The sequence below is a fragment of the Pelodiscus sinensis genome, chromosome 6, assembly GCF_052426305.1.
Source record: "Pelodiscus sinensis isolate ZL-2025 chromosome 6, ASM5242630v1, whole genome shotgun sequence".
In the NCBI taxonomy this organism is placed as follows: domain Eukaryota; kingdom Metazoa; phylum Chordata; order Testudines; family Trionychidae; genus Pelodiscus; species Pelodiscus sinensis.
In genome coordinates, this window is record NC_143057.1 from 95031812 (window position 1) to 95057722 (window position 25911).

Genomic DNA, 25911 nt, shown 5'->3' on the forward strand with positions numbered 1-25911 from the left:
GGCAACAGGTGAAGACTGGTTGTGACACACAACTTAGTCACATAAAGGTGCCTCTCCTTTTGCAGGTACCAGGACTAGCTGCTCAAAGAAGCATTCATTTAAAGTGTCAAGAAGTTTTATCTTTGCATCCCATCTTGAGGTGACATGTACCCAGTCAATATGGGGATAGCTAAAATCCCCCATTATCACTGAGTATTTTATTTTATAGCCTCCCTGATCTCCCGAGGCATTACTCAATTACTGTCACCATATGGTCAGGTAGTCTTATTATTCAAGTATGGAATTACTGTTCATAGAGATTCTGTGGGACAGTTTGGTTCATGTAAGATGTTTTGTTTATTTGACTATGCATTTTTTAAATATAGTGTCATTCCCCCACCAGATGATCTATTCTGTCCTGATATATTTTGTACCATGGTATTAATGTATCCCTCTGATTATCCTCATTCCACCAAATTTCTGTGATGCCTATTACATCAATATCCTCATTTAATATGAGACATTCAAGTTCACCCTTTGTTTATAAGCATTTTAAAAACCTTTCACTTTTTATTTGTCTGCAATTATGTGATGTAATTGAATGGGAGTCTTTTTCATTTGACTGTTTCTCATTAGGTCCTACCTATGTCATTTTCTATCCTCTCCTCCCTACTGGTATATAGAGAATGTCCATTAACAGATCCTCCCTTAAGTAATATGTCTGTCCAAATCATGTGCTCTTATGTATCTGGCGGCTGTCCCTTCACCCTTAGTTAAAAAATGCTCTATGACTAATTTTGCATGCCAGCAATCCAGTTTCATTTTGGTTTAGGAGGGATCATGATCAGTTTGATCATCTAATGCATCTCTTTACCAATCCAAGAGTTTCAATATACTTGCCTGCTTTGTCTAATATTAATTATGAAATGTAAATTATTTGGGAAGGACAGAAAAAACTATAGAGGCATGCATCTTAAATTACAAAGGCTTTTTAGTAATTTTACAGATGGCATTAGGGAGACATTATACTAGTGTGAAAAGTACAATAGACTGAGTTTGGAGAAATTTCAAAAAATAAAATCATTTCTGACAATTGACTAAAAGAGAATAATTGAAGTGACTAAGGAATGACTAAGAAAATAGGGAAAATATGTAAGAAGAGTTGCAATAATGGTATATTTAATTACCCAGATATTGACTAGAGTATATCAAATAGTAGAAATAAAGGTGAAAGCAAATTTAGGAATCAAGAGAAGAGTTATGCTTGCAGTAAGTTTGAACATAACCCTTCTGAACAATACTGTAATGCACTTTGTTTTAAATAAATCATTATAAAAGTAGGAAAAAGGCTTTGAGAGAAAAGATTTCAAGCTTAATAAATGTAAGATAAAAAAGTAACTATAATCATGTTCCTGGTGGTCTCCAATACAGAACTATCAGTAGACTCTGTGGCACCATGCAAAAAACGTTTCCCCATCCCATAAAACCTTCTTCAGTTTCAAAAACTGTCCCATTTTAAGATGGAATGAAACTAAAACCTTTCAACTAGCTTCAAGAAAAACCAAAAAGAGACAAACCAATACCTCATACCAGTATCGCTCAGTGTTTAGGGCATTTGCCTGGGATATGAGGTTCTTTCTTTGCCTGATTCAGGGGGGGGATTTGAAACTGTCTCTTCCGCATACCAGGCAAATGTTGTAACCACTGGTCTAATGTGGAATGGTAGTTTTCTTTCTCTGACAAGAAATTCTGATTCTATCCTGAATCTGAGAAACTTTCCAACAAAAGTTTCTTCAAAACTGGGTACATTCCAACAAAGGGTTTATTTAAATTAATCAAAACTTTCCAGTGAAAAACACTTATTTGGAAAATTCCTGATCAGCTCAAGCAGGGAGTAGGAACTTTGCTCTATATTACATTAGCAGATTTAGAGTTAGATTGAGTATTGCTTTCTAAAGGTAAATTAAAATGAACATTTTTCTTGCAGAGGGGAGATGGAGAAAGAACAAAGGAGTGGGAACTGATCAGGGATGAGCATGGCTACCTCGAAACCCAAAAACCAAAGAAGTGTGAAGTTTCTGAAGCAGCAGGAACAAAAAGGGTGGAGCCAGGTTGGGTGAGGAAGATCTCCCCACATGTATATAATTTTCAAAAAGAAAATATATAATTTTTTTTCAGACTACTAAAACTGACAAATGGGCCAGTTGAAAATATCTGAGATTGAATTTTTTAGATCTTTCATTCTCACATAGTAGTCTCATTCAATAGTCTGAAACTTATTTTATCAGAGAGGGTATGTCTACAGTACCACCCTAGTTCGAATTGGGGTGGTAATGTAGGCAACCGGAGTTGCAAATGAAGCCCGGGATTTGAATTTCCCGGGCTTCATTTGCATCTTGCCGGGCGCCGCCATTTTTAAATGTCCGCTAGTGTGGACTCCGTGCCGCGCGGCTACACGCGGCACGGACTAGGTAGTTCGGATTAGGCTTCCTATTCGTAATGGTAGTTCGGAATAGGAAGCCTAATCCGAACTACCTAGTCCGTGCCACATGTAGCCGCGTGCACGGAGTCCGCACTAGCGGACATTTAAAAATGGCGGTGCCCGGCTTTATGCAAATGAAGCCTGGGAAATTCAAATCCCGGGCTTCATTTGCAACTCCGGTTGCCTACATTACCACCCTAGTTCGATATAGGGTGGTAGTGTAGACATACCCAGACAGTGTAATAGGCTGTCTACATGAATGGAGAGGGCTGAGATTTTCAAAAGTCACACAACTTCAATTGCAATTGAAGGAAGTTGTTTGACCTCCATATTTGACTCTGAGCATCTTAACCAAAATGTTTAGGGAAAGGTACGCCTTAATTTCATAGAATCATAGAATCATAGAATAATAGGACTGGAAGGAACCTCAAGAGGTCATCGAGTCCAGCCCCCCCTCCAAGGCAGGACCAAGCTCCATCTACACCATCCCTGACAGATGTTTATCTAACCTGTTCTTAAATATCTCCAGAGAGGGAGATTCCACCACCTCCCTTGGCAATTTATTCCAATATTTGACCACCCTGACAGTTAGGAATTTTTTCCTAATGTCCAATCTAAACCTCCCCTGCTGCACTTTAAGCCCATTACTCCTTGTCCTGTCCTCAGAAACCAAGAGGAACAAATTTTCTCCTTCCTCCTTGTGACACCCTTTTAGATATTTGAAAATCGCTATCATGTCCCCCCTTAATCTTTTTTCCAAACTAAACAAGCCCAGTTCATGAAGCCTGGCTTCATAGGTCATGTTCTCTAAACCTTTAATCATTCTTGTCACTCTTCTCTGTACCCTTTCCAATTTCTCCACATCTTTCTTGAAACGTGGCGCCCTGAACTGGACACAGTACTCCAGCTGAGGCCTAACTAGTGCAGAGTAGAGCGGCAGAATGACTTCACGAGTTTTGCTTACAACACACCTGTTGATACAACCTAGAATCATATTTGCTTTTTTTGCAACAGCATCACACTGTTGACTCATATTCAACTTGTGGTCCACTATGACCCTTAGATCCCTTTCCGCCATGCTCCTTCCTAGACAGTCGCTTCCCATCTTGTATGTATGGAACTGATTGTTCCTTCCTAAGTGGAGCACTTTGCATTTCTCTTTATTAAACCTCATCCTGTTTACCTCTGACCATTTCTCTAACTTGCTAAGGTCATTTTGAATTATGTCCCTATCCTCCAAAGAAGTTGCAACCCCACCCAGTTTGGTATCATCTGCAAACTTAATAAGCGTACTCTCTATCCCAATATCTACATCATTGATGAAGATATTGAACAGTACGGGTCCCAAAACAGACCCTTGAGGAACTCCACTTGTTATCCCTTTCCAGCAGGATTTAGAACCGTTAACAACAACTCTCTGACTACGGTTATCCAGCCAATTATGAACCCACCTTATCGTGGCCCTATCTAAGTTATATTTGCCTAGTTTATCAATAAGAATATCATGTGACACTGTATCAAATGCCTTACTAAAGTCTAGGTATATGACATCCACCGCTTCTCCCTTATCCACAAGGCTCGTTATCCTATCAATTTCTCTTCTTCCAGTCTCCTGTATGTGCACTCCTGAATGTGCACCTTAGCAGCCTAGCTTAGGCTATCAAATTGGCTTTCTAAATTTCTTCATTTCACTGCATCAGGAAGTAGTCTAGTCAACAACTGGAGACAGTGGAGAATCCAAATGGCCATAATATTGGAGAAAGAGGTCAGTTTTAAGGGAGTAAAGGGCGGAGTCCCAGCCATGACTTCACTTTAATGCTACTGCAACAGGGCTTGCACCCACACAATGAATTTTAAAACAAAAGGGAAGAACCTCAAACCCCAATGCTCCTGCCCAGATATTCTAGCCTCCCATGATTCCAGCCTGCTTTCCAGTGCTGGAAGTTCCTGTATTCTTTAGAATGACTGCACATTGCATCAGCAATTTGCCAAAGTCACATATGACTTTCTCAGTTCCAAGAAAATACCTCATTAGTATGGGGGAGCTAGGGGTCAGAATGATTATTAACATATTTCCCCCACTGCACTTTATTCCAAACAGGGACAGGAAAAATATGTTCAATATATTTGGGGAAATATATTTATATAATTTGCAATGTGATTAATTTTTTCTTTAAAATGGAAGTTGTAATGTAATGTCCAAATTGGCTATGGGTTCTAATGCCCTGAATAATTTCACACAAACTACTTTATGTTGGTCCAAAATGCATCAAAAAGGGGAAAAGTTAGAAAGTCAAATGAGACTATAATGTTCAGAGAATCCACCAGAGAAAATTTTGGGGACTCATCCAGACTGAACAACCTGTTCTCTCATTCCAGTTATTTCATCAGAGATGAAAAAAACTTGTCCCAAACACATAGATTAACTATTAATCAAACATGCAATCTTTTCTTGTTCTTTTGGAACAGGGAAGAATTTTTCTGACTTTGCGTGATGCAAGTCTCCTGTCAACAGATTAAGAAAATCAATGTTTGTGTCCTTAACCCTAAGGAGAAAATTAAACATTTTTCTTTCTTCTTTATCTCAGGCAGAAGATTTCTAGATGTAGTACAAAACCGTATACACTCTAGAATTTCAGTACATTTCTTTCTTTTCTTTTTTTTCCCACCCTTAATATAGATGGTTTTATACTGAAGAATATAAGAATATTCCAGTGAGAGATAAAAAGACATCTTTTAAAATGTGGAAATCAAACCCTAGTCAGGAAAATAGAAAGGAGCATAAACACTGCATAAAGTAAGTGTAAAAATGTAATAAGAAAAGCCAAAAAGGAGTTTGAAAAACAGCTAGCCAAGAACTCAAAAGGTAATAAAAGCATTTTGTTAAGTACATACGAAGCAGGAAACTTGCTAAACAGCCAGTGGGACCCCTGAATGATTGAGATACAAAAGGAACACTTAAAGATGATAAAGTCATTGTGGAGAAACTAAATGAATTCTTTGCTTCAGTCTTCACGGCTGAGGATGGTAGGGAGTTTAAAACAGGGTTTAAAAGAGAACTAGATAAAGTCATGGAGATTAAGTCCATTAATGGCTATTAGAAAGGCTTGCCGAGCGGCGGCGAGCCCTGCTCGCCAGCTGCGCGGTTCTGCACAGATTGCTCCGTGCTGGCTCTTCCGGGATGTAATCTACTCACCATGGGCGAGCAGATAACACTATTTGTCAAGCCCTGGCTATAAGCCAGGATGGGTAAGGAATGGAATCTGTAGCCTCTGTTTTTCAGAGGGTGGAGATGGATGGCAGGAGAGAGAGGGCTTGATCATTACCTGTTCTGTTCTCTTCCTTTGGGACACCTGGCATTGGCCACTGTCAGCAGACAGGATACTGGGCTGAATGGACCTTTTGGTCTGACCCAGTATGGCCATTCTTATGTTCTAATAAATATATCCAGACTGAGCAGTGGAACCAATAATCTTAGAGCCACCAGAGCAAGATTCAGAACAGAAAATACTCTTTTTTTCTATTCAAGAAATAATGCCACTCTGTTTTTTGTGCTTCACAGATCTCAGTAATTCTAAATTCCCCTTCCCTTGACATGTGATCATAGTCATTTTCATGTCCTGCTGTAAAGGATACACATGGTCTATCCAAGTAATCATTTTACATATCTCTTCCTATATGGTTTCACTGCACTATTTTTTTTTTAAATCAAGCTAAATGATTGCCAGTTACTTCAAGTTAGCTGTCATGTTTACATGTGCTAATCTGGCCACTCCACAAGTGTTTGTTCTTGGATGTCCATACTAGCTTGTAGAAATGTTAGCTAATTTGAGTTCATTAGCAATAATTAGAATTGCCAGGCACCTGGTTTTCAGGCCTGCTGGGAGCCTGTCTTAATTCTGATGCAGTGTTGACCAGGAGCCACCTGAGATAAGCAACGCTCAGATAGAGTCTAAACCTCCACGTGCACTCTAACTCTCTGCCCCACGTTGTGCCCCTTCGTGCACAACAAGTCCCATCCTGGAGCCCAACCCCCACTTGCAGTCCAACTGCCTGCCCTCATTCTGAACTTACTCCTGGACTTCAAATCTCTTGCCTCCACCTCCTAGCCCTCTCCTGCACCCCAAGCCCTCATCCCTCATCTCTCCCCCCACTACTCCCACACCTCAACCCCCTCCCCTCGTCTGAAACCCCCTCCCACACTCTGAACCCCTCATTTGTGGCCACACCCTGGGGCCTCTAACCCCCAGTTGGATCCCTCATCCCTTCCCACTCTCCAACTTTTAAGAGCAGGTTGGATAGACGTCTATCAGGGATGGTCTAGACGGTACTGGGTCCCGCCGTGAGGGCAGGGGTCTGGACTTGATGACCTCTCAAGGTCCCTTGCAGTCCTAGTGTTCTATGATTCTATGATTCATATCCCGTCTCAGTGAAAGTGAGTGAAGGTGAGGGGAGAGCAAATGAGGGAGAGGAAGGATGGAGTGAATGGGAGATAGGTCCTCAGAGAAGGGGCAGTGGGCGGAACAAAGATGTTCACTCTTGTGTGATTAGAGAAATAACAATCCTAGCAATACTTAGGTTAATACTAATTTAAAAACTCTAATGTAGTCATATCCACAGTGTTATTTTAACTGATGTGATTTTTTGGTAGCTCACTTGAGGAAGTAGGCATGCACAGCCACGTTACCAGAATGACTGCTGAAAATGGATTTAAAATGAACTTCTCTTTAGACAGGCCACTAAAGCTGGTCAAACAAACAAAACCCAAAACAACCTTTACCAAACTTTATTCTTTGGTATAATTTCTGGTCATATAAATTTTAGAGTTTTGTTGTAATGTATGTCAAACTGGAAATTTTCACTTTATTCTGACTTCCAATAAATCCAGTTGTTAATCCTTATTTTAAATTGTTAGGATCATTTTAATCTCCTTTCACTGTGTGCAGTTCATAGTCATACTGACATTGAGCCAAACAAATTTGGTAAAGAATGCAGCACTACTAGAACTTACAATTCTTTCCCCTGAAAAATGGGCACTAACTTATTTCAGCCTCTGATACCACTGAAGCAAGCCAGCAATGCAGACAAAGCATCTATATTTCTGAATTCACTGTATCAGTTTCACAGACTGTGGATTCCTTGGCTTATAAATAGAGCTGGTCACAATTTTTTTGATGAAATGTTTTTTTTTCTCAAAAGTGTCAATTCATCAGAATTGAAACTTTTCACAGGGAAGAGTCAGTTTAAGAATTTACTATTTCAAAATATTTTTTTAAGATAAAAGTTAGACCCTCCCTATATAATGAAACATTCTTTGTAAAATTGAGTCTGCAGTATTTTTAACACTACACAATCTACAGTTATGTTCCTAATTTGTAAATGTTCTACCTAGTTTATATAGTGTAAACTTTGGAAACCAGCTTCTAGAGTTAGAATGTAAAGCTATGGTAGTCCTGCTGCTGCAAGGAGAGAGACTGAATTCCAGTTAGGAAGTTTGGGGGGAGGGAAGAACCCTAAACTATCTCTGTTGTGGTAGACTGCAGACTTATCTTTCTGTAATGTCCAGATGGCAGTTTCCTTGTATTATTAAGCAAAAATGTATAAGTAAGGAAACTAGTTTCCTTTATCACATGCCACTTCTATACAATTGTATTTTTTCAAATGTGCTTTATACATTACCGTATAATTAACTTTTGAGTTTCTTATAATACAATTATTTGCATATAATCAAACAAGAATATATATTTTTTCTAATCATGATTATAAAGTATACTATACCTCCAACATAACTATAGTATCTGAACTCTCTCCAGTAGTGCATTAAGGGATGTGATTAATATTTGTAATATATATTTTTATTTCTTCCCTGGGGGAGAATTATGTATAGTGGAGTGATTTTTGGTAGTTTTTTAATTTTTATTTTATTTCTTTTATGTACACTCTGCTAAATGTTATATTTGAAAATTAAGAGGTGAAGAAATCACCTTTGCATGTAGAGTAGAAGATGATGAAGTTTGTAATGGTCCTTATTTCTTTTGGGAGTTCATTCCTCAGTGTAGTATTTGCTCCCAAGAAAGTTGTGTATCAATTATCTTTCTTCAAAAGGTCTAGGCCCGTGGTCCCCAACATTTAATGCAGCACTGTAATCTATTTCCTTCTTTTTTGTCTGTGCTACTTCCCGATTTTGTACTTCCATTTCCAAATGAGGTCGATGGTTAATTGGTAAGTTGGTTATTGCAGTGTTTATAACTCTAGGCTTCTACTGCATATGGTGAATAGAAGTGAAAAGAAAATTAATTGATCCTTTTCTGACTCTACAAGTAATGAACCCCGATGGTGAATGTGCAATTTCTGATTGATACTGTTTGGGTATATCCTTTCAGGAAGATTAGTTTATACATAGGTATGTTCAAACTTAACAATATTCCAATATATCCTTTTTCCTACTATCCTATCACTCCTCCACACATAAAAAATAGATACAGACACATATTAAATACCAGAAGATATTATAGAAAGATAGACATAGGCTTTCAGTGACACCTATTTTTGTATTGGCCAAAATTAGGGGTGACTGTTGAGGAGGGACATGGGAGGAGCACTGGCCACCTGATTGCCCCCTCTCATTACTCCTCTATGCACCACTCATAGTCTGGGAGAGGGCCCAGACAACCTCGCTCCAGTCCAGCCACTGCCCCAGCTCCTGCTCCATCCGTCCATGCCCTTGCTCCACTCCCCTGTGCCTCTTTCCCCAACTTTCCTCCCCGAATGATGTGGCCTGGGTGACTAGTGGGGATCTGGTGCTAGCAGCAGGAGCTGTCCCCTCCACACTCACCAATAGCATGCATGCATGTATGTGTGTGAAGAAGAGCAATGTGGCCCTTGCCCTTTCCACAACCCTGTCTCCTGGCACCGTTGCTCTGCTTTTCCCGGCTGCTACTGGAGAGTGTGCTATTCTCCCAGGCTGCCCAAAGGCTCCAGCCCTTGTCCCTCTAGCCCAGGGCACTGGCATCTCACGTACCTAGTTGTGCCCCCACTTGTTGTCCCTGCTCAACATATATTTCATTAAAAAAGAATGGAAGCAAAAAGTAAAATTTAGACAAATATGTTTATTCTAGTCACTCCAAAAAACATCATAATTCAAAATGTAAAATATTTACACACTTCCAAAAGTGTTATGGGACAGTTTATTAATTTGAGTCTCTCTTATAGATATCTTTTAGAATTCATTACATGTCACAAGTTAGCTTTTCAAGTGATGGTACCTTCTGCCTTTCATGCTGAACTGAAATATTTCATGGTTGGTCACTAAGATTCTTGCTCATTGGGGTTTTATCCTTACTGATTTTGCTGAGGGGAAAAAGTTATATAGTACCAGATCTGTATTGAAAGTTCTTTCTAATGAATTTTTAACATATTACCCTGTAGTTTTTTATGACCTGTTTTTAGTGCTTCATTGAAATTTTAGTGGTGAATTTCAGAAATGACTTAAATGCAATTAAAGATTCATTCAAAGCAAATATAAAAATCATAAATCACCAAATGGGTTCCATTATTACAAAATATATTCCAATGTGCAATCAATATATTTCTTATTACAAAGGAACTGACTTACATAACTCAATTGTTAAAAGCTCCTGTTAAGGTAGTTAAATATAATTTAAGAGGAAAATATACACAAGGGCTTAAAAATCAACATAACTATTATAGACAATGGAAATCTCAAACTAAGTTCACATAATTCTGTCACCAATATTAATGCTCAGTTCATATACAGACCATTAAACAGAAATATTTTTAATGATGAGCCAATGACCAGGCATTTTGACTTTGTTGGGATTCTCCTGATTTTCACATATCTATTTTATTTGTAAAACAATTGTTTGTGTTACATATGGCAGAACTATTAAAAATGTGATCATTTTAGCTGGTCACACTATGGCTATGTCTAGACTGCAAGCCTCTTTCGAAAGAGGCTCTTTCGAAAGATACTTTCGAAAGAGCCTCTTTCGAAAGAGAGCGTCTAGACTGCACGTTGAACTTTCGAAAAAGCGGCTTGCTTTTTCGAAAGAAAGCATCCAGTGAGTCTGGTTGCTCTCTTTCGAAGAAGCCCTATTTACATTGAAGAACGCCTTCTTTCGAAAGAGGAACTTTCGAAAGGAGGCGTTCTTCCTCGTGAAATGAGGTTTACCGCCATCGAAAGAAAAGCCGCGTTCTTTCGATTTAATTTCGAAAGAACGCGGCTGCAGTCTAGACGCAGGTGAGGTTTTTTCGAAGAAAGGCTACTTTTTTCGAAAAAACCCCTGAGTCTGGACACAGCCTATGTTCCTGCTCTTTCTTTTCCTCTTGCCTCCTGCAAAAGGTTATATATACTTTACAGAGATTAAAAGCAGAGGACAGGTGGCTGGCAGCTCAGGCAAGAAGTCTGGGCCTGATGTAATCAGAACATCTTAGTGATGCAAGCCTGGTATTTACTGTCATTATGTCATTATCTTAAGGTGAGACACATCTTTTAAGTTCCCATCTTACTCCCCCCTCCCTCAAAGTCCCATGCAAGAAAAGGGACAGGTAAATAAGCCATGTTTAGATTTTTATGGCTTTTTATGATTTCAAACATTTTAATTGTATAATCTTAGTAGAATAGAGAAAATGAAAAAATATAGCTGTGTGGTATGTGACCCAGCTTTTGCCCATCATCTCTTAGTTGTGTGAGAAGGAGAAAACAAGAGTTCCCTTAATTACTACTAAGTTCTTAGTGGGTCACATCTTCAGCAGATTTAAGCAACCTTAGCTCCATTGAAATCATTTATACAATTGGAGACATGGTCTAGTTTATTTTTAACTTTCATACATTGTGTCAATAAAGGATGAACCAAAGCCCTCTGAGGCAATGTATTCCATTCCTTTCACTAGACTTTGGAGCAGGCCCTAAAGGGCTGCATGGGAGTGTAACCTTAAAAACATTTACAACAGCATTAACAATAATACATTTGGTTATGATCATGCAAATAATGGATCACATGTAGTCTTTGTGTAACCAGATAACTCTAACTAGATAAAACAATACTTCCATATTTTTTAAAAAATTCATTCATTTTGTGTTTTGTTACAATACAACCAATAAATCAATTCTGTGCTGAGAAAATGTTACTCTTATATATGCTAGAAATGAATTTGGTCATACATCCTCAAGACGGTTAACTTTAGCATCTGAAAATATTACAGCATTTATAGAAGGTAAATATAAACTGAGTTTGCCAAAATATACAAGTATATCTTTGTTCCCAAATGAACATGTTCAAAAGGTAGAGAGATGAAAAGCAAAGAAACACTGTGTTTGCAGTTTTTATGAAATTTTAAAAATATATTTAAAAAATATTAGCTATATGCCCTCTATCTCTCTGTGAAGGTGAAACAAAAAACAGGACTATGTAGCACTTTAAAGACTAACAAGATGGTTTATTAGGTGATGAGCTTTCGTGGGCCAGACCCACTTCCTCAGATCAAATAGTGGAAGAAAATTGGCACAACCATATATACCAAAGGATACAATCAAAAAAATGAAAAGGACAAATCAAATTTCAGAACAGAAGGAGGATGGGGGGGGGGAGGTAAATGTCTGTGAGCTAATATTAGAGGTGATAATTGGGGAAGCTATCTTTGTAATGGGTAAGATAATTAGAGTCTTTATTCAAACTTAAGTGTAAAGTATCAAATTTAAGCATGAATAACAGTTCAGAGTATTCTCTTTCAAGTGTAATCTTAAAAGGCCTTTGAAGCAGGATGCAGGTAATCAAGTCGTTGAGACAATGCCCTTTCTGGTTGAAATGGCAAGAAACTGTTTTTTCTTTGTGATCCTGTCTAATATCTGTTTTGTGGGCATTGATTCTTTGGCGAAGTGTCTGAGACGTTTGTCCAATGTACATAGCAGACGGACACTTTCGGCACATGATAGCATAAATTATATTTCTGGATGAGCAGGAATATGTGTTCTTGATCTTATAACTCAATTGGTTAGGTCCAATAATGGTATCAGCAGAGTGAATATGTGGACAAAGCTGGTTGGTATTAGTGTGGTATGTCCTGTGGTTGTTCGTAAGAATCATCTTGAGGTTAGGTGGTTGTCTATAGGGGCATGTGTATACTACCACCCTAGTTCGAACTAGGGTGGTAATGTAGGCAATCGGAGTTGCAAATGAAGCCCGGGATTTGAATTTCCCGGGCTTCATTTGCATCTTGCATCTTGCCGGGTGCCACCATTTTAAAATGTCTACTAGTGCGGACTCTGTGCCGCGCGGCTACACGTGGCATGGACTAGGTAATTCAAATCCCAGGCTTCATTTGCAACTCCGGTTGCCTACATTACCACCCTAGTTCGAACTAGGGTGGTATTGTAGACATACCCTAGGAGACTATGGGTCTGTTTCTCAGAGCCTCTCGGAGTTTAGTATCCTGTTCCAGTATAGGTTGTAGTTTATTGATAATGTGTTGGACAGATTTAAGTTGGGGGCTATAGGTGGTGACAAGTAGTGTTCTATTGTTGGTTTTCTTGGGTCTGTCTTGAAGTAGATGGTTTCTAGGTATTTGTCTAGCTCTTTCAATTTGTTTTTTTATTTCTCTAGGTGGTAGTTGAGGTTTATAAATACTTGATAGAGATCCTGAAGTTTCTGGTCTCTGTCAGTGGGATTAGAGCAGATGCGGTTGTATTGCAGGGCTTGGCTATAGACGATGGATCATACGGTGTGTTCTGGATGGTAGCTGGAGGCATGTAGGTAACTGTATGAGTCGGTGGGTTTTCTGTAGAGAGTGGTGTCTAATTTTCCATTGGAGATTTGTACTGTGGTGTCCAGGAAATGGATCTCTTGTGTAGAATGGTCCAGGCTGAGATTGATGGTGGAGTGTAGGTTTTTAAAATCTCTGTGGAATGTCTCCAGTGTTTCTTGGCCATGCATCATAAAGATGTTATCGATGTAGCGTAAGTAAAGAAGGGTTAAAAGGGGACGGGAGCTGAGGAAACATTGTTCTAAGTCAGCCATAAAGATGTTAGCGTACTGTGGGGCCATGCTGTGTACCCATGGCTTTGCCACTGATCTGGAGGTATAAGCTGTTCTCAAACTGGAAATAATTGTGGGCGAGAACAAAGTTACATAGGTCTGCTGTCAGATTGGCAGTGGTGTCCTCTGGGATAGTGTTTCAAATTGCTTGTAATCCGTCTTCATGTGGGATGTTGGTGTATAGAGCTTCTATGTCCGTGGTGGCAAGGATGGTGTTATTGGGGAGGTTATCGATGTTTTGTAGTTTCTTTAGGAAGTCAGTAGTATCTCGGAGATAGCTGGGCGTGTTGGTTGTGTAGGGTTTGAGAAGAGAGTCTACATAGCTGGATAAACCAGTAGTGAGAGTGCTGATACCTGAGATGATGGGACGTCCGGGGTGTCCAGGTTTATGGGTTTTGGGAAGCAGATAGAACAATCCTGATCGGGGTTCAGAAGGTGTTTCTGTGTGGATTTATTCCCAAGTAACTGTAGAGAGGCTTTTAAAGAGACAGTGTACTTTCTTTTGGTATTCCGAGGTGAGATCAGAGGAGAGAGGTTTGTAAAATGTGGTGTTGGAGAGTGATCACTGCACCCCCTTTGTCAGCTGGTTTGATTATAATGTCCGGGTTGTTTTTGAGACTCTGGATGGCATAGTGTTCAGTGCGGCTAAGATTTTGTGTCGCTTGTTGTTGTTTGCGAATAATGTCAGTCTGTGCGTTGTTGCGGAAGCTTTGTATATAGAAATCCAGATTGTAATTCCGACCATCAGGGGGAGTCCATATAGAATTATTTTTCCTTTGGTGTTGATAGGGGGGATCTGATAGGTCAGATTGATGTTTATTGGTGGTTTGGAAATATTCTCAGAGGAGGAGGCAGCGAAAAAAAGCCTCAAGGTCACCACAAAATTGTATCCAGTTTGTGGGGGAGGTGGGACAGAAAGAGAGACCCCGGGATAAGACAGACTCTTCTGCTGGGTTGAGTTTGTAGCTGGAGAGGTTAACAATATTATCCAGTGGGTTGAGGTAGTTGCTGTTGTAGCCTGTGGTGTAGAGCAGTTTAGAAAGTTTATTGTCTTTTCTTTGTTGTAGGGAATAGAAGTGTGTATAGTAGATTTCTTGTCTGGTGGAACAAAAGTATAGTAAGGTGTTAGTCAGTATTGATTTTTGTCTTGAGATGAGACTCTCTAAGTTAGAGATGCCATTCTTGATGTTTTTCTGTTTCTTGTATAAAATACTTATCAGGTGGGTCCTTAATTTAATGATCCATTAAATTAAGGACCCACCTGATAACTATTTTATACAAGAAACAGAAAAACATCAAGTATGAGGCAGAGTGTGACGAGGCAGCCCTGCCCCGCACTCAAGCCCAGGGCAGCCACCCACACAGCCCTACTGGACATGCTCCCAGGGGGACCAGAGTATAAAAGACTGCCGGCCCGTTCTGAAAGGGGAGACGGCAGGCAGAGCTGGAGCTAGAGCCACACGGCCCGCGGCGCAGACTGGACGGACAGAGAGGGAGTCGCCGGGCCTGCTGGATCCACCGCCACCAGTCCCAAGCCGAGCTCGACCCTAACGACGGAGCTGCCAGCCGACCACCCTCACGGTGACCCAGGCACCGGACCAGCTGTCCCCCCAGCCCTGACGCCGATGGGGGGGGCGTGCCACGACCGCCACGCCCCTCACGCCGACTGGTGAGACTGCTACTGGTCGAGGAGAGGGAGTAGGAAGTGACCCAGGGCAAGGAGCTGTTATGCCCCTGAGGGCTCAGGGCATTGCGGGGAGGAGCCCCCACCGAACCAGTGGTGAGAGCCACCGGCCGCTCATAGGGCCCTGAGTCGGAGCCCGGTGGAGAGGGAGGGCCCGGGCCCCCCACCCCAGCTGCCCTGGACCCCGGCAAGTGGGGGCTGGGATAAAGGATTTTGGGACTAGGCCTCAGGGCCTGCACATTGAGGACTAGGCCGGGAGGCCGTATTTCCCCTACTTCAGAGGCAATGGACTTTGAGACTAGGCCAGTGGGCCATATTTCCCTGACATAAGGGGCATCACACTTCAGGCCTAGGCCCAAGCGGGCTGGATTATGCCCCAGAGTCTCTCACTGTAGTCAGAACAGTATGTTGATCTTAATGGATTGTTCACTTTCAGTCCTTTGGGTATGATGTTCATCTTCTTGCTCTTGGATAGAAAGAGTGACCTTGCAGTGCTTACAGCAGCTCCGCCTTATATGGTTTTTACCAAAGACACTATTATTTTACGGACTCACCCATCGTTTTTACCAAAAGTATCCTTGGACTCATCCCATGAGAGGCTCTCCTGCATACTCTGGACATTTGGAGGGCCTTGCATACTACATTGATCATACCAGAGACTTCCCAGCAACTATTCGTATCAGTGGCAGAGTGATACAAAGGCACGGCACTTTCTTCATAACGCATATCCAACATCATTATCTCCTGCATCATGCAATACTACTCTCTATGGGGCAAGACTCTTCCTGCCCCACCCAGGGCACATTCCACAAGGGCAGTTTTCATCTCCATGTCCTTCTTATGAGGGGTTCCTTCTTGAGGGCTGCCATATGGTCATCAGACCATGCTTTTAGGAAACACTATGCTATTCTCAAGCATCTTTCCAACGATGTCTCAGTAGCCACAGAAGCGCTTTCCACTGTCAACAACAGGTGACTCCGAAACCTGCCATTCTTATCATAACTGAGAATTTCAATAAAGTCACCCACAGAGGCACACCCATAGGGACATCACTCAAAGAAGAAAAGGAAGTTACTCACTTTGTGCAGTAACGACGGTTCTTCGAGATGTGTGTCCCCATCAGTGCTCCACTGTCCACCTCCTCCTCTCTGCCTTTGGAGGGGCTCTCTTTGTTTCCTTCTTTTTTTTTCAGATACTCAGGTGTACACGAGGAACTTAGGGGGCAGGGGCAGGCCATGGGCATGAAGCACAAGTTGTGAACAGCATGAAGCACCCCTATGCACATGTGGCCCAACTGGCTACTGCTGTACAAAACTCTGATTTGTTGTGCTGGGTCAACCTGACATGTACTGTAGAGCACCCATGGGGAAACACATCTCAAAGAACCATCAGTACTGCATGAAGGAAGTGAATAATTTTCTTTTTTGGATACCCCAACCATTAGGTATACAGATCTCAGAGCCTGCTAGAAGGAGACAGATGATGGTTCACAGGTTATGGTGCTGGCTTGGCACTGGGTCAAATTCTCAGCTCCACTGTAGGCTTCTTATGAGACCTTGGGCAATGTACTTAATCTCTATGAATCTCAGATCTCCATCCCCAGATAGTTTTCCATTAGAGGTAGAATGATCATGCATACTAATAGTGAATTCTGTGATTATAAAGGTACATTACAAAAGCAATAGAGGTTTTGTGAATTTTTTTTGTATAATTCCTAGTCCAGATACTGAAGAATGTATTTGGTTATTTTCATATGAATATATTCTTTTCCTTCTCTCTTCCCAATTTTAAAAAGCCCTATACATTGTAATGTACACTTGGACTGAGCAAAAGAGGGCTGATTCTCATGTGAACAAATGTAATGCTTTTCTCCTTTTCCCCCTGTTCCCTTCATGATTCAATTTTGACTTTGAGACTGTTTTGCCTAAAGTGACAGTCATTTCATATTTATTTTTGAAGAATAGTAAATAAAAACAAAAACAGAATTCACTATTATGATAAATCTAAATATTCAAATTTCATTCCTACTTCCAGCAAGATAGGACTTAAAGTAATTTGATACAAATTTCTGGAGATTGCCATCTATATGCATTATGTATTATGAGATTTAAGATGTTTGATCAGTCTGTCAAGATAGCTGTAGTAGCGTTCTATACATAGATTGTGCACTTATTTTCTAAAGAATCAGAAGTAGTTTAGATTTTTTTGTAAGAAGTGAGCCCCCTCTACTGTTAGTAAGGAATAACTGCTGTAATTTCACATAAAACATTTTTTCTTGTTCTTCAACAGCGTGTATAGAAAGAAAATTTGAGGGTGGAAGAAAATCCAGCAGCAAAGAGCTGTATTGAATTTGTTCACCCATAATAAATATAAAAGTGTATTTATATATGGAGGTCATGCATGTCTTTCATTCTATGTGTAGTTGTACCTGGAATTCCAGAAAATCTCAAGGCCAACTCTATGCTAAAAGAATTCTATGACCATACTGAGCAAATGCATTCACTCTTTATTTTCACAAACAGACTTTGTACCTGCATATACCTGGCTGCAGAATTTTAGGAACCTTTGACATCACTCATTGGATATACGGAATTCATTTAATACTTTGGGGGACATATAAGTTTTCATAAAATTCACTGAGCTTTGTTTTTCACTGAAACAGAATTTTGAAAATTATTCTCACAGTACCACAAAAAGCAGTCACAGACAGCACATTCATGGTCCATAGACTTGTGGTAGAGGAGCTTGCTTTGAACACTAAGGCTACCTCTACACTTTGCTTTTTGTGCAAGAAATATGCAAATGAGGAAAAATATGGAATATTGCTGCACATCATTTTCATAATTAATGAGTGGCCGTTTTTTGCACAAGAGGGGTTTTTTGTGCAAAAAGGAGATGTGTAAACGGATCCTTTTTGCTCAAAAGCTTCTTATGCAAAAAGCAGCTGCTAATTAATTATGCAAATGAAGTGCAGCAATATTCCATATTTTTCCTCATTTGCATATTTCTTGCACAAAAAGCGATATTCCACGCTTCACCTCATTTCCATATTCCTTGTGCAAAACAGTGAAGTGTAGATTTAACCTGTAGATATATCCAGCGTCGTAACTGACAGCTTCATATTAGTATGTTGCACTGCCATGTAGAACTGGAGTCCTAATCTTGACTTGCCTATGCTGGTAGTTAGATAAGTTTCTTCAGGGATGGTTTACTCAGCTTCTGAATGAAGACTGAGCACAGTGTATCATAGACTAAGAAGTGTCGAGGAAGAACACTGTCAAGAGGCTTGTTCTGATTTCTGATAGATGGATATATTAATTACAGTGATTTGGAATGAGTTTTAGAGTGATGAGAATTGTAAGGGTCCTTCTTTTATAGTAAGGATTTTCTGTGCTCTGATGGGTTTGTGGAGTAAAGCTATCCTTGGATGCTATTTTTCAAAATTTTGGCCAAATTTTAAATCCGAGTAAATACACATTTGCCCACTTATTTCCAAGTCCTTAATATGTGACTAGAATTTTCATATGAAAAACCTGGGCTCTATCCATGTAAAGAGAAGCATGTTTGCTTCTGTCCTGTCACCTTTTCTATTGTGATAGAACATGAGTGTTTATATTTCTCCATTTCTCTCTTTATTATAAACCAAAAACTGATATTTACAATTTTAACTCAAGTGTATAGTTGTCCAAAATCTTGCATCATAGAATAACAGGTCATATTTTGACTGCTGACAGGAAACATAAGAATCTAAAACAACAGCATGGGAAGTGCTTTTAAAAGGCTGTTAAATGATACGTCTATATTTTAATATATTCATTTAAAAGCTTTTTAAAGGGCAGATTTCTTTTTTCCTGCCATGCAGTGCTCACTTGGTTGGCAACTATGGGAGTAGGAGAGAGGTCTTTAAAATGATTTTTGTGAAATGGTGTTATGAAAATAATATAGCAACATTATTAGGAACCTTTAAAAAGCTTTTGCACTTTCTGAAGGAGGGGGAGGGTCTTTCTTTTTTTTAACAGTTTCAATAAGCTTTTCTAATGCATGAATACAGCATAGACTTGCTATTAGTATGCTTTTTTTCTAAAAATATTTCCTTTATTGTTTTCAGTCCCAGATGAACATATTTGTTTGGTTTGTTTTTAATTCTACTCACAGTGCAATAGAATTGAATAAGACTTGTTTTGCAGTCAGTTCTACAATAATTCTTTTACAAACTCTTCCCGCTTACCCAACTTGAAAACAAAATATTGAGCTTGCCTTTCCTTCTAAACTCTCTCAACTTCTTCCTTTCTACATTTCCCTTAACTCCTGAAGCCTTTTTCAAGTTTTCAGCCTTATGGTTATTATTATTCTCAAATCTATGCTTTCTCAAAATGTTACTTCCTTTAAAAGCATGTTCAATTTCTATCCTTCTTCTCTTGTCTCTGCAGCCAAAACTGACTATTACTCTGATGTGTCTTGCCTTGTCTACTGTAACCTTTTTCTCCATCTGCCTCAGTTTTACTCTCTCCAATTTAGTGAAAACTGCACCTAACTGACATGTTCACGTTATGTGAACCACGTCTTTTCTGCTCCACCTCACCAAATACTCTTTGATCCATGAATTAGTTCACTTAAAATTAATTGAATTCATCATTACTCTCATCTAATGTTTTAATCTTCTTTCCTGCATTATGTGCTTGAACCACCACAAAGTTTGCTATTGTCACCACTCAGTTTTTCATAATTTAAGTTGTAAGCTGCCTGTGGCAGGGTTCTATCATTTTAATTTGGATAATTACATTAATATACTTGCATGGCATTTTATCAGCATGTCACTTAAGCAATATGCTATCTTTTCAAAGTACTGTGCATATATTAATTCACTGTATTATATTCCCAATTTTTCAAATTTGTACAGCACTTCGAACATATCAGAATACTTTATTAGTACTGAATATTACTATTTTGGATCTCTAATATGCTCTATAAATCTATGACACTGTATAGTCGCAGATCAAAGGGTGAATACAGTTTTGAAAGTGTGTCTGTGTTCTGAATGGTCCATCTAGCACAGCATCATGTCTTCTGATAGTGGCCAATGCCGGAGGTGTCAGAGGAAATTAAAAGAACAGGCAGTCACCAAGTGAGCCATCCTTTATTATTGACTCCTAGTTTCTGGTAATCAGAAGCTAGGGACAACCAGAACATAGGATTGTATTCCTGACCATCTTAGCTAACAGCCATTGATAGATCTGTTCTCCATAAACTTATCTAGTTCTTTTTTGAACTCTGTTATAGTTTTAGCCATCACTACATCCTGGTAACAAGTTCACACATTGTCTGTGCATACTGTGAAGGTATATGTCCTTTTGTTTGTTTTAAAACTGCTGCTTATTCATTTCTTCGGTTCTTCTTTCACCTTTGATTCTTGTATTGTGTGAAGGAGTAAATAACTATTGACTCTCTCCACACCCTTCATGCTTTTATAAATCTCTGACATATCCCCTCTTAGTCATTTCTTTTCTAAGATGGAAAGTCCTTCTTTTTAATCTCTTCTCAGATGTAAACTATTCCATATGAGTTCATAATAACAATTTTTTTGACCATTTTCTGTGCTTTTCTCCAATTCTAATATAGATATATAGATATAAAATTGAGATGAGATGACCACAGTTCCAACATTATTCAAGGTATGGACATATTATGCCTTCTATGAGTTTGCACAGATGTAACTGTTTGGATAAAGGCCAGTGAAGACAACCATAGCCTTTTGATGCTTGTTGAACATGTTATACTGGTCACTTTCTGGATGGAGTTAATCAGTTATACCACCATAAGGCTCTTCTATAAGTTATTCCCCTTCTGATACTGAAATAAGCATTTCCAGTATAAATGTATTTAATTGCCTCTATACTATGGGGGGGGGGGAGATTATAATCTTTTAACTATATTGATATAGGTAAAAGCAGCATGATTTTTCAGAGCAGATAAGCCATTAAAAGATGTCACTTCTACATAGTCACATTTAGGAATAAAAAACATTTTAAATGTGATCAGGGTACAAAATATTTTCAAGACTTTGAAGAGCAGCTGAAAAAAAAATTAATAGCATAATATGCAATTGAAGAGACAGTATTAACTTCAGTCAGCCATTTAAAAAATAACCTACATTTTATTTTTGTAAACTTAATTGACACACCAGAAAACATATTTGTCAACGGCACTGAAAATAAGCAGTTACTATTAGCGTCCATTTAACTTAGAAAGCATTGAAATTTCATGACTCCTCTTTAATGGGTGCATCTGTCAGCAGATAGCTAGTATTGGTTTTCTATTCTACGTGGTCTGGCACTTGGCACCAGAAATCACTCTGAGAAGATCATGTTTGAGCCCACCATCAATGCACATTGCAAGCCTTAAAATTGTCCTAGGTTTTGTGTGTGTGTGTGTTGTGTGTTTTTTTTTACTTTCTCTTAATCCACATCCTTAGCTCGCACATGGTCTACAATATCCAAGAAATTTCACTAGCATACTTTAATCCTTGTTGCCATACTTCTTGTTCTTTCTGTCCAGAAGGTAGAATGCTCACTAGTTCTCTGTTACTGGGTCATATGTGACCTAGGCATAAGGTGTCTATATTTCTCTATGCTGAATATGGGACACCTGGTAAAACTGCTTGAATTTAAGTGAGTTCAATGGCAATCAATCAGAACTATGCAGTACAAAAGGTCAAAATAATATTAAACTGACTGAGTGCCCATTAAAAAAGACAATACTGCATTATTATAACTGAAATAGGTACAAAAAATTAAAAATACATACTTATTATGTATTGAGGAAGTGTTGAGAGTCTCTGGGTTAGGCTAAAAGGGGTTAAAAACAAGGGTGATGTCATGCTAGGAGTCTACTACAGGCCACCTACCCAGGTGGTAGAAGTGGATGAGCCTTTTTTTAAAACAACTAACAATATCATCCAAAGCCCAAGATTTGGTGGTGATGAAGGACTTCAACTATCCAGATATATGTTGGGAAAATAAGACAGCAAGGTACAGACTATCCAATAAGTTCTTGGACTGCATTGGAGACAACTTTTTATTTCAGAAGGTTGAAAAAGCTATCGGGGGGAAGCTGTTCTAGATTTGATCCTAACAAATAGGGAAGAACTGGTTGAGGACTTGAAAGTGGAAGGCAGCTTGGGTGAAAGTGAACATGAAATCATAGAGTTCACAATTCTAAGGAAGGTTAGTAGGGAGAACAGCAAAATAGAGACAATGGATTTCAGGAAGGAGGATTTTGGTAAGCTCAGAGAGCTAATAGGTAAGGTCCCATCAAGACTGAGGGGAAAAACAACTGAGGAGAGTTGGCAGTTTTTCAAAGGGACATTGTTAAGGGCCCAAAAGCAAGCTATTCTGCTGCTTCGGGAAGATAGAAAATATGGCAAAAGACCGCCTTGGCTTAACCACGAGATCTTGCATGATCTAAAAATAAAAAAGGAGTAATATAAAAAATGGGAAGTAGGACAAATTACAAAGGATGAATACAGGCAAACAACACAGGAATGCAGGAGCAAGATAAGAAAGGCAAAGGCACAAAATGAGCTCAAACTAGCTACGGGAATAAAGGGAAACAAGAAGACTTTTTATAAATACATTAGAAGCAAGAGGAAGACCAAGGACAGGGTAGGCCCACTGGTCAGTGAGGAGGGAACGGTAACAGGAAACTTGGAAATGGCAGAGATGCTTAATGACTTCTTTGTTTCGGTCTTCACCGAGAAGTCTGAAGGAATGCCTAACATAGTGAATGCTAGTGGGAAGGGGGTCGGATTAGAAGATAAAATAAAAAAAAGAACAAGTTAAAAATCACCTAGAAAAGTTAGATGCCTGCAAGTCACCAGCGCCTGATGAAATGCATCCTAGAATACTCAAGGAGCTGATAGAGGAGGTATCTGAGCCTCTAGCTATCCTCTCTGGAAAATCATGGGAGACAGGAGAGATTCCAGAAGACTGGAAAAAGGCAAATATAGTGCCCATCTATAAAAAGGGAAACAAGAACAACCCAGGAAACTACAGACCAGTTAGTTTAACTTCTGCGCCAGGGAAGATAATGGAGCAAGTAGTTAAGGAAATCATCTGTAAACACTTGGAAAGTGGCAAAGTGATAGGGAACAGCCAGAATGGATTTGTAAAGAACAAATCATGTCAAACCAATCTGACAGTTTTCTTTGATAGGATAATGAATTTTATGGATAAGGGAGAAGCGGTGGATGTGGTATACCTAGACTTTAGTAAGGCATTTGATACGGTCTCGCATGATATTCTTATCAATAAACCAGGCAAATACAACTTAGATGGGGCTACTATAAGGTGGGTGCATAACTCAGAGAGTAGTTATTAATCCTGCTGGAAAGGTATAACAAGTGGGATTCCGCAGGGGTCTGTTTTGGGACCGAGTCTCTTCAATAGCTTCCTCAACGATTTAGATATTGGCATAGAAAGTACACTTATTAATTTGCAGATGATACCAAGCTGGGAGGGGTTGCGACTGCTCTGGAGAATAGGGTCATAATTCAAAATGATCTGGACAAATTGGAGAAATGGTCTGAGGTAAACAGGATGAAGTTTAATAAAGACAAATGCAAAGTGCTCCAGTTAGGAAGGAAAAATCAGTTTCACACATACAGATGGGAAGCGACTGTCTAGGAAGGAGTACGGCAGAAACAGATCTAGGGGTCATAGTGGACCACAAGCTGAATATGAGTCAACAGTGTGATGCTGTTGCAAAAAAAGCAAACATGATTCTGGGATGTATTAACAGGTGTGTTGTGAGTAAGACACGAGAAGTCATTCTTCCTCTCTATTCTGCTCTGGTTAGGCCTCAGTTGGAGTATTGTGCCAATTCTGGGCACCACATTTCAAGAAAGATATGGAGAAATTGGAGAGAGTCCAGAGAAGAGCAACAAGAATGATTAAAGGTCTAGAGAACATGCCCTATGAAGGAAGGCTGAAAGAATTGGGTTTGTTTAGTTTGGAAAAGAGAAGATTGAGGGGGGACATGATAGCAGTTTTCAGGTACCTAAAAGTGTGTCATAAGGAGGAGGGAGAAAACTTGTTCATCTTGGCCTCTGAAGATAGAACAAGAAGCAATGGGCTTAAACTGCAGCAAGGGAGGTTTAGGTTGGACATTATGAAAAAGTACCTAACTGCCCAGGGAGGTTGTGGAATCTCCATCTGTGGAGATATTTAAGAGTAGGTTAGATAACTGTCTATCAGGGATGGTCTAGACAGTATTTGGTCCTGCCATGAGGGCAGGGGACTGGACTCGATGACCTCTCGAGGTCCTTTCCAGTCCTAGTATTCTATGATTCTATGATTCTATACAGTTAAATGGTTATTGCTCTTTAGAAGTGCCTGCCTTGTCCTGCCTATCTTTGCTATCTTCCACAGCTGGCAGTGTGATGGCTGGTAGTATGAGGGGGAGCTGCAGAAATCAGGCCAGGTGGATGTGTATGTGGGAGGATTGTGTGGCTGTGTCTAGACTGCATCCTTTTTCCGTAAAATGAGGGATAAGGGATCTTTCGGAAAAGGCTTTATTTTCCGAAAGATCCGTGTCTAGACTGGCGCTTTTTTCCAGCAAAGCTCCGAGCCGGAAAAAAAGCGGCAGCCATTTTTATGTTAATGAAGCGGGGGAGATTTAAATCCCCGCTTCATTTGCAATTGCAATATGTCTAATTTGCATCCCTTTTACGAAAAAGGGATGCAGTCTAGACACAGCCTGTGTGTATGGGAAAGCTGAAGGAGTCAGTGCTGAAGGTGTGAAGGGGAAAACAGGAGGCTAGGATGGGGTGCAGAAGTCAGGGCAGGAGGTTGGAGGTATGAGGGGGAGATGTAGGACTCAGGAATCAAGGCAGAGGGTGGAGGGTTAGGAGAATGTGGGCGAGCCACCCAGGGCTGGGTTACCTACCTTACCTGGGGTATCTTGTGGGGGAACTGCTGCTGGGAAACTGGCAGAAGTGAGAGACCCCCTATATTTTTCCCAGGATCTGCTAGCAACAGTGCATGCCAGGGATAGCACACAGGCTGCACATGCTCTGTTCAAGAGTCTGCCCTAGCCTTCCCAGCCAGATCTTTAAACAGCTGGTCCCTAATGTGCAACATTCAGGGCAATTTGCCCGTTTTTTTTTAAAGGTGGGACACCTTCCAGAGAGCTAAAATAAGCAACTGTTCCACTAAAAACTGAATGGATGGTCACCCTTCCTCTGCCACATTTTTCACCAGTGCATCACTATTGGAATCTTTAGTGTTTGCTCATATCTGATGTCTTGACACATTCCATATTTCTTACTATAGCAACTGTGACAGGGAACAAAATCTAGAATTCTTTTGAAATATGAATTTATGTTTCTTAATGCAGCTGTTCAAAGAGGCACTGACAAATACTTTGTCTTTCCTTTACTGACTGAAGTTGTTTGACTTAAAGGCTTGCCACAATCATATGTATGTTGGATCAAATTGTGGCTATTTCTGCAGAGAAAAAAAAGGGCTTCAGGAGCCTCTTTCCTTCAGAAGGGAATAGTTTTTGTACAGAATTGTTTCCTTGTAGCAACCAGTGCTCTCAGAATGCCATGGATGGTGTTGGTGAGACACTGTTACCAGTGTCAGTGGCACTACATACATGAAAGAGAATAAGACTGAGTGGGATGAACTTTCATAGGACCCTATCGTCCTATACAT

General features: G+C 39.8%; 1 protein-coding gene across 2 annotated transcripts in view; it reads left to right on the top strand.

Moving 5' to 3' along the window:
* PDE4D (phosphodiesterase 4D) overlaps nt 1-25911 on the top strand; it is a 1058382-nt gene that overhangs the window by 403073 nt on the left and 629398 nt on the right. The gene's annotated exons all lie outside the window — the stretch shown is intronic.